Genomic DNA, 14026 nt, shown 5'->3' with positions numbered 1-14026 from the left:
AATCTTAGCTGTTGTAGGCATTTTCAGAATGAACTAGAGGAGAGTGACCCTCTCTTTTGTTTGTATGTCTTTGTCTATTTCTTTCTGTTTCTCTCCCAAATAAAATAAAGATAAATAAATATTAAAACAGAAATGTCCTCAATTGCCTGTCTTCCCCTCCAGAGCTGCCACCCGCTTTCTTTTTTTTTTTATTTTATTTATTTGAAAGGCAGAGTTACAGACTCACACACACACACACATACACACACACACACAGAGGGAGGGAAGGAGGGAGGGAGGAAGAGAGGGGGGAAGGAAGGGAGGGAGAGAGAGAGAAAGAGAGAGAGAGAGAGATCTTATATCTGCTAGTTCACTCCCCAAAAGGCTGCAATGGCTGGAGCTCAGCCAATCCAAAGTCAGGAGCCAGGAGCCAGGAGCTTCTTCTGGGTCTCCCACATGGGTGCAAGGTCCCAAGGACTTGGGCCATCTTCTGCAGCTTTCCCAGGTGCATTAACAGGGAGCTTTATGGGAAGAGGAGCAGCTGGGACTAGAACCAGCACCCATTTGGGGTGCTGGCACTGCAGACAGAGACTTAGGCCACTACACCACAGTGTCAGCCCCCACCCTCTTTCTTTACACTCCTTAATTGTCAAGATTCTTGGATTCCTATTCTAATTTTACCAGAACTGGCAAACAAAAAAGTGGTCTGCAGCCTAATGTTTATTGCAGCTCAATTCACAATAGCTAAGACCTGGAACCAACCTAAATGCCCATCAACGGTAGACTGGATAAAGAAATTATGGGATATGTACTCTTTAAAATACTATACCGCAGTAAGAAACAACGAAATCCAGTCATTTGCAACAAAATGGAGGAATCTGGAACACATCATGCTGAGTGAAATAAGCCAGTCCCAAAGGGACAAATACCATATGTTCTCCCTGATCGGTGACAACTGACTGAACACCAAAAAGGAAACCTGTTGAAGTGAAATGGACACTATGGGAAACGGTGACTTGATCAGCATAGCCCTGACTGTTAATGAACAACTTAATACATTATCCCTCTTAGTAGTTTTTTTGTCTGTTCTACTTAATATGACTGGTTTAATTCTGTAATTAATACACAGTTATTCTTAAGTGTTGAAATTTAACTGAAATGTGATCCCTGTTAAACATAAGAGTGGGAATAAGAGAGGGAAGAGATGTATAATTTGGGACATGCTCAAGCTGACTTGCCCCAAATGGTAGAGTTAGAAACATACCAGGGGATTCCAATTCAATCCCATCAAGGTGGCATGTACCAATGCCATCTCACTAGTCCAAGGGATCAATTTCAGTTCACAATTGATCATAATGAAAGGACTAAGAGTCAAAGGGAGCACATAAACAAGTCTAGTACCTGCTAACACTAACCGATAGAATAAATAAAGGGGAGAGTGATCCAACATGGGAAGTGTGATACTTAGCAGACTCATAGAATGGCAGATGTCCTAAACTGCACTCTGGCCTCAGAATCAGCCCTAAAGGCATTCGGATCTGGCTGAAAAGCCCATGAGAGTATTTCAGGCATGGAAAGCCAAGACACTCTGGCAAAAAGATCTCTGTGAGTGAGATCCCAGTGGAAAGAACAGGTCTTCAAAGAAGGAGGTACCTTTCTCTGAAGGGAGGAGAGAACCTCCACTTTGACTATGACCTTGTCTAAACAAGATAAGAATCGGAGAACTCAGAGGGCTTCCATAGCCTTGGAAACTCATGACTGGAGCATAGGGAGATTACTGATGCCATAGACAGGAGTGTCAATTGGTAAAGTCAACAACAGGAGTCACTGTGCACTTACTCCTCATGTAGGATCTCTGTCCTTAATGTGCTGTGCATTGAGATTTAATGCTATAACGAGTACTCAAACAATATATTTCACTTTGTGTTTCTATGGGGTGCAAACTGTTGAAATCTTTACTTAATGTATACTAAACTGATCTCTGAAAAAAAAAAAAAAAAAGAAATTATCAACTCCCAACTTGACTCTCTCACTGGGATTAAACATGACAATAGGTCTGATCTCATTTCATCATCATTTAAAAAACATCATCTATTATTTTTCACTTTATGTTTCTGTGTGGGAGCAAACTGTTGAAATCCTTACTTAATGTATACTAAGCTGATCTTCTGTATATTAAGATAATCGAAAATGAATCTTGATGTGAATGGAAGGGGAGAGGGAGTGGGAAAGGGGAGGGTTGTGGGTGGGAGGGACGGTATGGGGGGGAAGCCATTGTAATCCATAAATCGTACTTTGGAAATTTATATTCATTAAATAAAAGTTAAAAAAAAAGAATATAGTGGTTCTTCCCACAATGAATTAGAAGTTATATTGCATTTTGGCAGCTGTCACTTAGTTTTCCATATGTCTGTGAGTTAGAAGAGAGTATTTGTATTTTATTTTATTTAACACAATTTATGGGAGACACTGAACATTGGGCACATGTATACACAGTGTTATAATTAAATCAGTGTAATTTGCCTACTGATCACCTCAAATGAGAATTTCTTTGAGATGGAAACATTCAGAATCCTCTCCTGTAGCTATTTTGGGATATACTGAGCCTTATTGTTAACTGTAGTCATCCTACTGTGCAGTAGCCACCAGAGTATAGTCCTCTCATCCATCAGAATCTTGTACTAATTGACCAGCCACCCCCAGGTTCCTCTTCTCCTACAGTCCCTGGCATTGGCTAACCACTCTTTCCTTATCTATTTCTATAAGACCAACTCTGCAAGATTCTACTTACCAGTGAGTCACGTGGTATTTGTCCTTCTGTGCCTGGCTTATTGCTCTTATCATGATGTCCTCCAAGGGCATTCATGTTGTCTAGAATGACAGAATGTCCTTCTTCCAATAGCTGAACAGTATCCCATTGTGTATTAACATGCCGTGACTGAGAAAGAACTGCTAAGATCAATTCTATTCACAACAGCTACAAAAAAATTAAATCCCTTGGAATAAATTTAACCAAGAAGGTCAAAGATCTCCATGATCAAAAATAATCTTTAAAGAAAGAAAAAGAAGACACACAAAAAAAAATGGGAAAATCTTCCAAGTTCACGGATTGGAAGAATCAATATCATCAAAATGTCCATACTACAGAAAGCAATTTACACATTCAATGTGATCCCAATCAAAATACCACATTGATACATTCTTCTCAGGCATAGAAAAAATGATGCTGAAATTCATATGGAAGCATGAGGCCCTGAAGAGCTAAAGCAATCTTACACAAAAAACAAAGCTGGAGGCATCATAATACCAAATTTCAAGACATACCACAGGGCAGTTATAATCAAAATGACCTGATGCTGGCAAAAAAATAGATGTGTAGATCAATGGAATAGAATAGAAACTCCAGAAATCAATCTACGTATCTAGAACCAATTTATCTTTGACAAAGGAGCTAAAAGCAATTCCTGGAGCAAGGACAGTCTCTTCTATGAATGATGCTGGGAAATCTGGATTTCCACCTGCAGAAGTAGAAAGCAAGACCCCTACCTTACACCTTACACAAAAATCCACTCAAAATGGATCAAACACCTAAATCTATGACACGATACCATCAAATTACTAGAGAACATTGGAGAAACTCTGGAGGACATTGGCATAGGCAAAGACTTCTTGGGATATACCCCAGAAGCATAGACAATCAAAGCCAAAATTGACAAATGGGATTACATCAAGCTGAGAAGTTTCTGCACTGCAAAAGGAACACTCCGCAAAGTGAAGAGGCAACTGAAAGAATGGGAGAAAATATTTGCAAACTATGCAACTGATAAAGAATTAATAACCAGAATCTACCAAGAGCTCAAGAAACTCAACAACAAAACAATCCAGTTAAGGAATGGGCAAAGGACTTGAACAGGCGTTTTTCAAGAGAGGAAATTCAAAAGTCCAACAACACTTGAGAAAATGCTCAGGATCACTAGCCATCACACAAATGCATATCAACTTGTGTAAGCATGGGGACTAATTTATGTGTGTGCAATTCTTTCCAAGTCAACCTGGTACTATGTAAACTACAGCCAATCATGTGTATGAACATAAACATGCATGTGGACATAACACACATTGTGAGTTCACCTGAATGCATGGAAACATCCAGAACATCTTGGGGCTGGCAATGCTGTGTAGCAGATTAAGCTGCTGCGTGGCACCAACATCCTATATGAGCACCGTTCAAGTCATGGCTGCTAAACTTCAGACCAACCTCCCTAATACTGCACCAGGGAAAGCAACAGAAGTTGGCTCAGTGCTTAGGTCCCTGCACCCATGTGGGAGACCTAGATGGAGCCCTGAAATACTGGCTTTGGCTTTGGCTCTGCCCAGCAGTGTTTACTGCAGCCCTTTGGGGGAGTAAACCATCAGACAGAAGGTCTCTCTCTCTCTCTCTCAACATCTCAAACTTTCTGTAAATCTGTATTTTAACTAAACAAATTTTTGAAAAAATACACACATGACCACAAAGTTCGGTAACTTTGATTTTCTCCATGCAGCAGGTCTGGAACATAATGTTCCCTTATTTGACAATTCCATCAAAACCATACCTTTACAAGGGGAAGAAACCAAAGCTGCTCTGATTGACAGTTACAGCCCTCTACAGAGGACAGAGTAGGAAATTTATATCAAATGGAGGAAGGAAGTAAATTGTTCTCAAGGATTTTAGGTGTTTTTTTTTAATGGGAAACACAGATGATGATAAAGATGGATGTCAAGGGGTGTGTATTGTCCCAGCAGTGGAGATAGTTCCTAGGAGGCCCACATTTCATTTCATACAGTATGGGGTTCGACCCCCACTGTGCTTCAGATTCAACTTCCTGCTAATGCACATCTTAGGATCAGCAGGTGGTGGCCCACATTTTTGGGTCTCCACTGTCCACATGGGACACCTGGCTTGAGTTCTGGGCTCCTGGCTTTATCCTGGCCCTCACTCACCTGTGTGGTAATTTTGGTGTAAACCAATGAATTGAAGATCTATCTTTTGCTGTCTCTTTGTCTCACTGCCTGCCAAATAAACATCAACAGATAAGCTTTTAAATGTGACACATCAGCACAATGAATGGTATTCAGCCAAAAAGCAGAACGTAGTGTTCTCATTTTAGAAAAACACAGACAAACCCAGAGATCATTAGAATAAGTGAATAAGCCAAGCACAGAGGAGAATTACCACTGGGTTCTCCCCCAATAAACCCTTTCCCTTAAAGAAAAAGATTTATTTATTTGAAAGGCAGAGTTACAGAAAGGCAGAGGCAGAGGCAGAGAGAGAGAGAGAGAGAGAGAGAGATGTCTTCAACCTGCTGGTTCACTCCCCAGATGGCTGCAACAGCCAGAGCTGCATAAACGGCAGTTCTTAAAGTGTGCTGTAATGTTCCATTTTCTGGCAAAAGTGTGATGAAGCTAAGAAATACCGTGATGTTTTACATCAGAGAAATAGTTTCTCCTTTTTTTGAAAAGGGTTTTTAAATGTTTGCTAATATGGACTGGTCAATGCTAATTTGTTATCAGAGGTTGAGAACAAGAGAGAGGGAGATCTTCCATCCCCTAGTGCGATCCCCAATGGCCCATGACAGCCAGAAGTGGGAAAGTGGATCAGGACCCACTATCTGGTTTTCCCATGTGAGTGCCAGTGACCCAGCTATGTGAGCTATCACCTGCCTCCCACAGAGAGCATCAGTAGAACCTGGATTGAAAGTGGTGCCTACACTTGAAAAAACAGACCCCTTCTATCAGTCTTGGGCATCCAAAAGGCATCTTAATGACTACAACAAATGTCTGCCATAGTTTTCCCTTCTTGAAGAGGGAGGGAAATGTGAAGTTTTGTAGATATCAGAAGCTGCATTCCCAAGAGATGTTTGAAAGCTGTAGGCAACTAACAAGGTAAGTTCTTCCACCCTGGAGAAAACATTAACTCTAGAAAAATAAATTGGTGGGAGATTTGACCTCTAGGAGGCAGAGGAGTTCACAGAGAAAGAATAATGACAGCTAAGTACACACCTGACTTCTTACCTGGTCTTTTGGGGATAGAGAATCAGCAGGGAATAAAATGGTTTTTTTTCCAGCCCACAGCAGTGTCCCTGCAGGGAAATCAGGAGTGCAGAGGCTGGAACACCAAGAGGGAGCTGTGACTAATGAACAGAGACAGGCAGCTGTAAATACCACCCTCCACTATGGACCATCAAGTGTACAACCCTGACCTGGACAAAGCACAGTGGTTGCTTTTGGAGTCTTGATCTGACTCTGAAACCACTGCTGTACTCCTTCCTGCTGTCGTGTGACTTCTAAAGCTTCCCTCTCCATCATCAGAGATCCAGGGAGGAATCATTTGTCCATATGGGGGTGCTCTTCTCAGAGAACCCATCTAGATGAGCCTGAGAGCCCACTCACTACTGCAGGAAAGGCTCTGAGAGAGTGGAAGCTGAGAATGTTTCCGTGAAGTCACCTGATGTCCAAGCAAGTCTATGTCAGATAAACAGGTTGTATTCTTACTCTGCTTGCTTGATAATTATTCACTGTATTTATCTGCGATGCTGGAAAACAGAAGTGTTCATTGAAACCAGCCATCCAGAACTCATTGTTGGCAACAAAATGATGGTACTGGAAGAACAGATAGAGCAGAGATTGAGAAGTGGCTCCAGAAAAGTATAACAATGATCCGAGGGAAGAGAAAAACAGGATGGTGACTCTGGGAGGATATAAACGAAGTAAGTTCAAATGAGAAGCATATGCTAGAGATTAGAAAGGAAAGCTGTATATAGCCCAGCCGGAGGAAAGCAATAACTTATAGATTACAAAATCAATGAAGGAATCCCTACCTGGCTCAGCTGCAATTTGATCCTTCACACTCAGGTCTGTGGTGGAAGATAAGTTGAAGCATTTCAAAAGCAAAAGACACCAAGCTTCTAAGATTTGGAGAAGACAAGTCCATGAAACCCAGCAGAGTCAGGTGGTAGCTGAGACACCAGTGCAGCATGGATGAATGTCTTCAAGGAGCTCCTGTAGGTCTCTGTACAGTGTAAATACCTCTACCATTTCAGGAGGGATGGGCTGCCCAGTGACACGTGGCAAATAGAGATTTTGCATGAAAGTGCCTTTGTGCACTGTCTTCAGCTGTGGTGCAAGAGCTGCCCTGTGAGTCCCAAGGGCTGTTCTGCAGAAAACTCAGTTGGTACAGGCAGTGCAGGGACAGGTGGCTCACGTCCAGTGTCTCTAGCCTACAGCCAGGATTTCCTGGGAGTTAAGCTCGATTGTGCCTCTCAGTTTACTGAGTGTCTGGACTGCAGTGCCCACATTCACCTGGACTTTCATCCAGAATCCAAGGTGCACAAGAAGGAAGTTGTGAGTGCTGGGGTCACTGTGGACACACCACCCGTGGTGTCTGTAGGCATTGGGGGCTATGTGGAAACCCCTCAAGGCCTCAGGATCTTCAAGACCATCTTCGCAGCCAGCGCCATGGCTCAATAGGCTAATCCTCTGCCTACGGTGCAGGCACACCAGGTTCTAGTCCTGGTAGGGGCGCCGGATTCTGTCCCAGTTGCCCCTCTTCCAGGCCAGCTCTCTGCTGTGGCCCGGGAAGGCAGTGGAGGATGCTCAATCCATCAGCCTCATGCCTCTGTGAATACCTTGTTTTCCATGATGCCACCTGCCCAAGATGAGCTATCATGATGTGCTGCTCCCAAGTCACAGCTGCTCGAACACAGGGCACCATCAAAAATTCTTCAGGGGAAAATGATGACACATTTAGAATAATAACCTGAAGATAGTTACATAGGCAGCATAAGTGTCTCAATGGAAGAACATCTTCGGTCAACATAATCTATAGTAAGTCTTTCGTATCTGGTGATTTGCCACCAACTCTCAACAGTTTCAGATTGTGAAACTACCTGTTACACGTCACAGTACCAGTTGAGGGCTTCTGGCTCTTCCTGCAAGGCTCAATTATCAGTTGCTTCAGGTCCAGAGCTTGTCCCTGTAATGAGGACAGTCATTTTGAACACAAGCAATAGGACCTACCAAAGTTCACAGCACAGTGTAATGTGTGTGTGTATATATGTAACATATAATATATATGAGAAATATAAATATTACATATGTATTATATATTTTCTGGAATATGCTCTGCCAGTCCTGGAATTTGAATGTCCACTGGAGAGGAAGTTGGTGCATTTATGTCATATGGTACACAAGGATTTTCAGGAGGACACAGAAGTGCATCTTTATTTTCTTTATCATTTTCCCCTACTCAAGATTTTCTCTAGGGATTGCCTTATGAATTATACGTGGCTTAGCAACAATAGTAGTAAGGAAAGCAAGAAAGAAGAATCAGAAGTAGATTATACACTATAATATCTCAGAAAGCAATGGAAACACAGAAGGATGTGGGAAAGGTAAGTATATCTCAGGCAATGTTGTGTATGGATTGTGAGTTCTGTGTCTTCTATACACAAAATCTGTCAAACATCCAAATTCATAGTAGAGTATCTTAGCAAGACTCACAAAAATATTGTGATTAAGGTTTGGTGCAAGGTAATGACTACGTGGAAGGATTTGTTCCACTGCTTCCTGTGGAAGATGTCCAGTGGCTGGTCTCAGGAAATCAGCTCCAGCACTCAAGTATTCTACTCCCATACAGTCATTCCAGAGGAAGGTTTCCATCAGGCACAAAGTATAATTGTTAATTATCCTACAATCATGTGAGATCGTGACACTGATATTTTGTTTACAGTTTCTGTCTGGACAGAAGGTGTAATTATTACCCATTAAGGTCAGCATGACGTATATCAGGATCAATATCGATATCAGAGTTGTGGGTACAGAAAGTAATACCTGAAGGGGCTCAGAGTCTACAAAGGAAAGAGGAAAGGACAGAGGAACAAGCCAATCTGACACAGAAGCTCTGGCTACGTTTCCCTCGATGTACATATTACTTACCATGGTAGGTAGATTCTTCACTATAAATCTGTTCAGTAGCACTAGGATGATAGCTGACTATTCAGTCTAGCTCTGTTACTATTGCTTTTTCACATTTCCCACTTGTAATATTGTTGTGAAGGTTTAAATCAGGCTGATATTGCCATATTTTAGTGAGACACTTGTTTCTTTTTGCTTAAGGGATTGAGATATGTTCTATAAACCTAGGTTGTAAAATTGTTATCTTGTTAAGTGTATTGCGTACCACAGATAAGAAAGCCATTACCCAGTCTTTCTTAGGAGAGCCACCCAAGTATCCTGGCACTGCACAACACTGTGTGTTCCACCAAGCACACCGAGCACACCAAGTGCACTAAGTCGTCTTGAGCTCATGCTATGCTTCCAAAAGTATAAAACTTGCTCCAACTTAGGTTAAAGTGATCCTTAGACTTGGGTTTAAGTGGATCTGACTGGTGGAGTATTGTTAGGTTGCAATTTTCTAGCACTAAAGGTAAATCTTGTAGTGCCTTGTAGATCTTCAGCTAATGTAAATGTCTAAATGTAAAAGCAATAAATAAATAAAGGGGAGAGTGATCCAACATGGGAAGCGAGATACTCAGCAGACTCATAGAATGGCGGATGTCCTAAATAGCACTCTGGCCTCAGAATCAGCCCTAAAGGCATTTGAATCTGGCTAAAAATCCCATGAGAGTATTTCAGGCATGGAAAGCCAAGACACTCTGGCAAAACAAAGGACCTAAATGAAAGATCTCTGTGAGTGAGATCCCAGTGGAAAGAACAGGTCTTCAAAGAAGGAGGTACCTTTCTCTGAAGGGAGGAGAGAACCTCCACTTTGACTATGACCTTGTCTAAATAACATAAGAGTCGGAGAACTCAAAAGGCTTCCATAGCCTTGGAAACTCATGACTGGAGCATAGGGAGACTACTGATGCCATAAACAGGAGTGTCAATTTGTAAAGTCAACAACAGGAGTCACTGTGCACTTACTCCTCATGTAGGATCTCTGTCCTTAATGTGCTGTACATTGAGATTTAATGCTATAACGAGTACTCAAACAGTATTTTTCACTTTGTGTTTCTATGTGGGTGCAAACTGTTGAAATCTTTACTTAATGTATACTAAACTGATCTTCTGTATATATAGAAAATTGAAAATGAATCTTGATATGAATGGAAGGGGAGAGAGAGTGGGAAAGGGGAGAGTTGCGGGTGGGAGGGAAGTCACTGGGGGGGGAGCCAATGTAGTCCATAAGCTGTACTTTGGAAATCTATATTCATTAAATAAAAGTTAAAAAATATGTTACATATACATACATTTCCAATAAATTAGAATACTACAGCCGGCACCGCGGCTCACTAGGCTAATCCTCCGCCTTGCGGCGCCGGCACACCGGGTTCTAGTCCCGGTCGGAGTGCCGGATTCTGTCCCAGTTGCCCCTCTTCCAGGCCAGCTCTCTGCTGTGGCCAGGGAGTGCAGTGGAGGATGGCCCAGGTGCTTGGGCCCTGCACCCCATGGGAGACCAGGAAAAGCACCTGGCTCCTGGCTCCTGGCTCCTGGCTCCTGGCTCCTGGCATCGGATCAGCGCGGTGCACCGGCCGCAGCGCGCAGGCCGCGGTGGCCATTGGAGGGTGAACCAACGGCAAAGGAAGACCTTTCTCTCTGTCTCTCTCTCTCACTGTCCACTCTGCCTGTCAAAAAAAAAAAAAAAGAATACTACTCAAAATGACAAGCCCTGTGTGGTGTTTACCTCCACTATCCCTTGGTGCTCTGAAATTGAACATCCCAAGGTCATTTTTGGCCTCTCCAGTGGTAGTCATAGACTTCCATAGACATCACTTTACTCACAGCAGAACCCACGATGGCTAGTACTATGCAGATGACCATAACCCCCCCCTCAAACTAGAAGGACCTCCATGTCTCAGTGAGGTTCAAATTCTGTCACTGTGCGTGCAGCAGCAAAATGGTAACACCAAATGTCAGAGGCAGCTTCAAGTCCTTTCAAACGACATGAAGCCGAAGCATAACCTCAGCAAATGCTTGTGACTCAAAGGACTGAGAATTCCCAGACACCAACGTTCAAAGCCAAGATCACATATGACACGCACTAAAACATGAAGCCTTTCCAAACAGGAAGACAACCCTTACCTGTATCTTTCTCTTTACGTAGAATCCTGACTTCCAATCACAAGAGGGCGGGAACATCTAAAAGGCTCCTCACCACCCACATCCACACCTGAGCCATTGCTGAATCTGTGAAGATGGATGAGATGTGGAAGTGTAACTGCTCAAGGATGACGTCATCTCTAACCTGACCTCCTGACCTCCACAGAGAAGATACCACAGATATCCAGATCACCTCCTGCCATCACTTACTTTCCTTCCAAGAGCTTCTTTCCATCTTAGAAAGTCTGAAGTTCTACCATGTGTTACCCAGCCCACTTTTCTCATGGAAATACAAGCACCATGACAAATGGCACTCCTGACTGCTGACTCTTACAAGCAGGGGGCAGAGGCTGGTGCCGCAGCTCACTAGGCTAATCCTCTGCCTGCGGCGCAGGCACACGGGGTTCTAGTCCCGGTTGGGGCACCGGATTCTGTCCCAGTTGCTCCTCTTCCAGGCCAGCTCTCTGCTGTGGACTGGGAAGGCAGTGGAGGATGGCCCAAGTGCTTGGTCCCTGCACCCCATGGGAGACCAGGAGGAAGCACCTGGCTCCTGGTTTTGGATCAGCGCAGTGCGCCGGCCGTAGCGGCCACTTGGGGGGTGAACCATCAGAAAAAGGAAGACCTTTCTCTCTGTTTCTCTCTCTCACTGTCTAACTGTGCCTGTCAAAAAATAAAAAATAAAAATAAAAAGCAGGAGACATAAAAGTCAACACAGCTCTTCGCTGTCACAGATCCTCTGCCTGGAATGGGGAAGGAATGACATTTTGTGTCATCTCTGTATTTGCCAGCTCTCTGCCACACTATCTTGAAGAGACATTCGTTGTTCTGCAGCCACAATGAAAAGTGACTTCCCCCTATTTCTCTGATATTCTTCTCCTCAATATCCTTATAAAGACTAAGTCCTTGGGGCCAGCACCGTGTGCACAGTGGGTTAAGCCACCATCTGCAGCACCAGCATCCCATACGGGCGCCAGTTCAAGTCCCAGCTGCTCCACTTCTGATCCAGCTCCCTGCAAATGTGCCTGGAACAGCAGCAGAAAATGGCCCAAGTGCTTGAGCCCCTCACCCCCAAGGGAGACCTGGATGAAGCTCCTGCTTTATTTTGGCCAGTCCTGGCCATTGTGTCCATTTGGAAAGTGAACCAGCAGATGGAAGATATCACTCTCTAATTCTGATTTATAAATAAGTAAGTAAATCTTTAAAAAATAAATCCTATAAATCCACTTTGTCTTTCTTAATTTTTGGAACTTTAATTCATTTTTAACAGATTCAGTGTTGTTTGGAAATCTACTTTAAATAATGTAGAACAGAACAGGTTGAAAGACGCACTATCCAAACTCTAGGGAAGAAAATGCTAACTAAAGAAAAACTGTTTAGCAAATGGAACATCTGGCATGATGCTTAACTTTCTTCCATGGAATCAACCTCACTCTTGACTCTTTGGATAGCTTTGTCTCTGATGCTCTAATGGCAAAAAAAACTTTCCCTTTCATGGAAAGGGAAAAATTCAGGGAAGGGGAAGGACTGGCATGAACCAGTGACACAATGTCAAGGTGTTCACACCTTGTAGGATGTTCCCCAACCCCCATCCTGCACCAAAGTCCTCTGTCCACTGTGTGCTGAGACCCTGGGTGTTGCCCCAGTAGGAGTTAAAGCGCATTTCTTTTCAGGTTCTCCCAACCAGGCTCTGGTTTTCCAGGTCCTCTGAGATCCTTTTTCTCCTTCACAAGTCGGGGGGAACTCAGACTGTAGAAATCACTTGTCTTTTTTCCTCTTTGCCAACATCCAAGACACTGGCCACCAAAATGTCTCCCAGGAATGGACATCTTGGTTAACAGGGAAAAAAAACCCAACGTTCTAAGGAGTTAGGTCTTGAGATGAGGTTACAGCAGGAGACTCCACTCAGGGTCAGGGCATCCAGCTGCCTGTGTGATCAGCCCCATCCTCATCCCTCAGCCTGACCTTGGAAGGAGTGACAAGGTGCTGACACTGACTACACATGGCCAAGACAGCTGAGGGCATCTTGGGTCAACACCCCAGACAGTTGTGAAACTGGAAATGACAGAGGGCTAGGAACAAGTCATGGAGCCATGTAAGGTGGCCAAAGAGAAATCACAATTAAAGACATTCTGATGTCTACACTTGGGGTCAGCCCCATGGCATAGTGGGTAAAGCCATCGCCTGGGCCACTGGTTCAAATCCTGGCTGCTCCAGTTCCAGTCCAGCTCCTTGCTAACACACCTGGGCAAGCAGTGGATGATGTCCCAAGTGCTTGGGCCCCTGCACCCACGTGAGAGACCTGGATGGAGATCCCTGGATGGTGTCTGCTATTAGCAAACATTAAATTTAAAAAAAGGGAGGGCCAGGGCAGCCCGGAAGGGCGATGCTGAGGTCAGCGTGCCGCGTTGGAGCCACTGCCCCCCGGCCGCCCCGCAGAGCCCTCCCTCCACGACCCTGCCCGCCTCACCACACAACCCGAGGAGGAGGCGGGTCTCAGGGCCCGGGGCGGGGCCAGGCTGAAGTCTCCGCACGCAGCGACAGAAAACGACGCCCGAGGGTCTCCGCTGGGGCCCAGCCCGCCCTCCCAGGGAGGAAGGCCCTGAGGGCCAGGCTGGGGCCCGCGGCCCCACAGCCCCGCGTTCACCCTCGCTGAGTCCCTGCCCTCGGAAACTCACCCTTCCCAGCCTCCCGGCGGCCCCCCGCGGGTCAGGCCTCGAAGTCCCCGCAGCGGCGGCCGTTGACCCGGCACGGAAGGCGGGAGCAGCGCGCGGCTCTGAGAAACCGCCAGCAGGGCGCGCGCCCCGGCGGGGAGAGCCGGCTGCCCTGCGTGGCGCACAGCCCTGCCCTCCCGTCCCTAATTGGTCGGCGAGTCAGGACCCGCCCCCGCTGAGGCTTGACTGACAGGGAA

The 14026-nt window shown here is 44.8% G+C and overlaps 1 long non-coding RNA gene across 3 annotated transcripts in view; it reads right to left on the bottom strand.

The window, feature by feature from the left end:
• LOC138845651 (uncharacterized) overlaps window positions 1-14026 on the bottom strand; it is a 20444-nt gene extending 6418 nt beyond the window's left edge. Inside the window, exons 1-3 of one of the 3 annotated variants that reach the window (XR_011382871.1) lie at window positions 13794-14026; window positions 11101-11205; window positions 6034-7993 (exon numbers count right to left, since the gene is read on the bottom strand). This is a non-coding gene — a long non-coding RNA (uncharacterized lncRNA). The remainder of the gene's footprint in view (window positions 1-6033; window positions 7994-11100; window positions 11206-13793) is intronic. The other 2 variants (XR_011382869.1, XR_011382870.1) reach the window with 2 other exon arrangements.

This window comes from Oryctolagus cuniculus, chromosome 16 (assembly GCF_964237555.1).
Source record: "Oryctolagus cuniculus chromosome 16, mOryCun1.1, whole genome shotgun sequence".
Lineage (NCBI taxonomy): Eukaryota > Metazoa > Chordata > Mammalia > Lagomorpha > Leporidae > Oryctolagus > Oryctolagus cuniculus.
The sequence above is the reverse complement of the archived record's forward strand: the minus strand, read 5'-3'. Positions and strand labels throughout refer to the sequence as shown.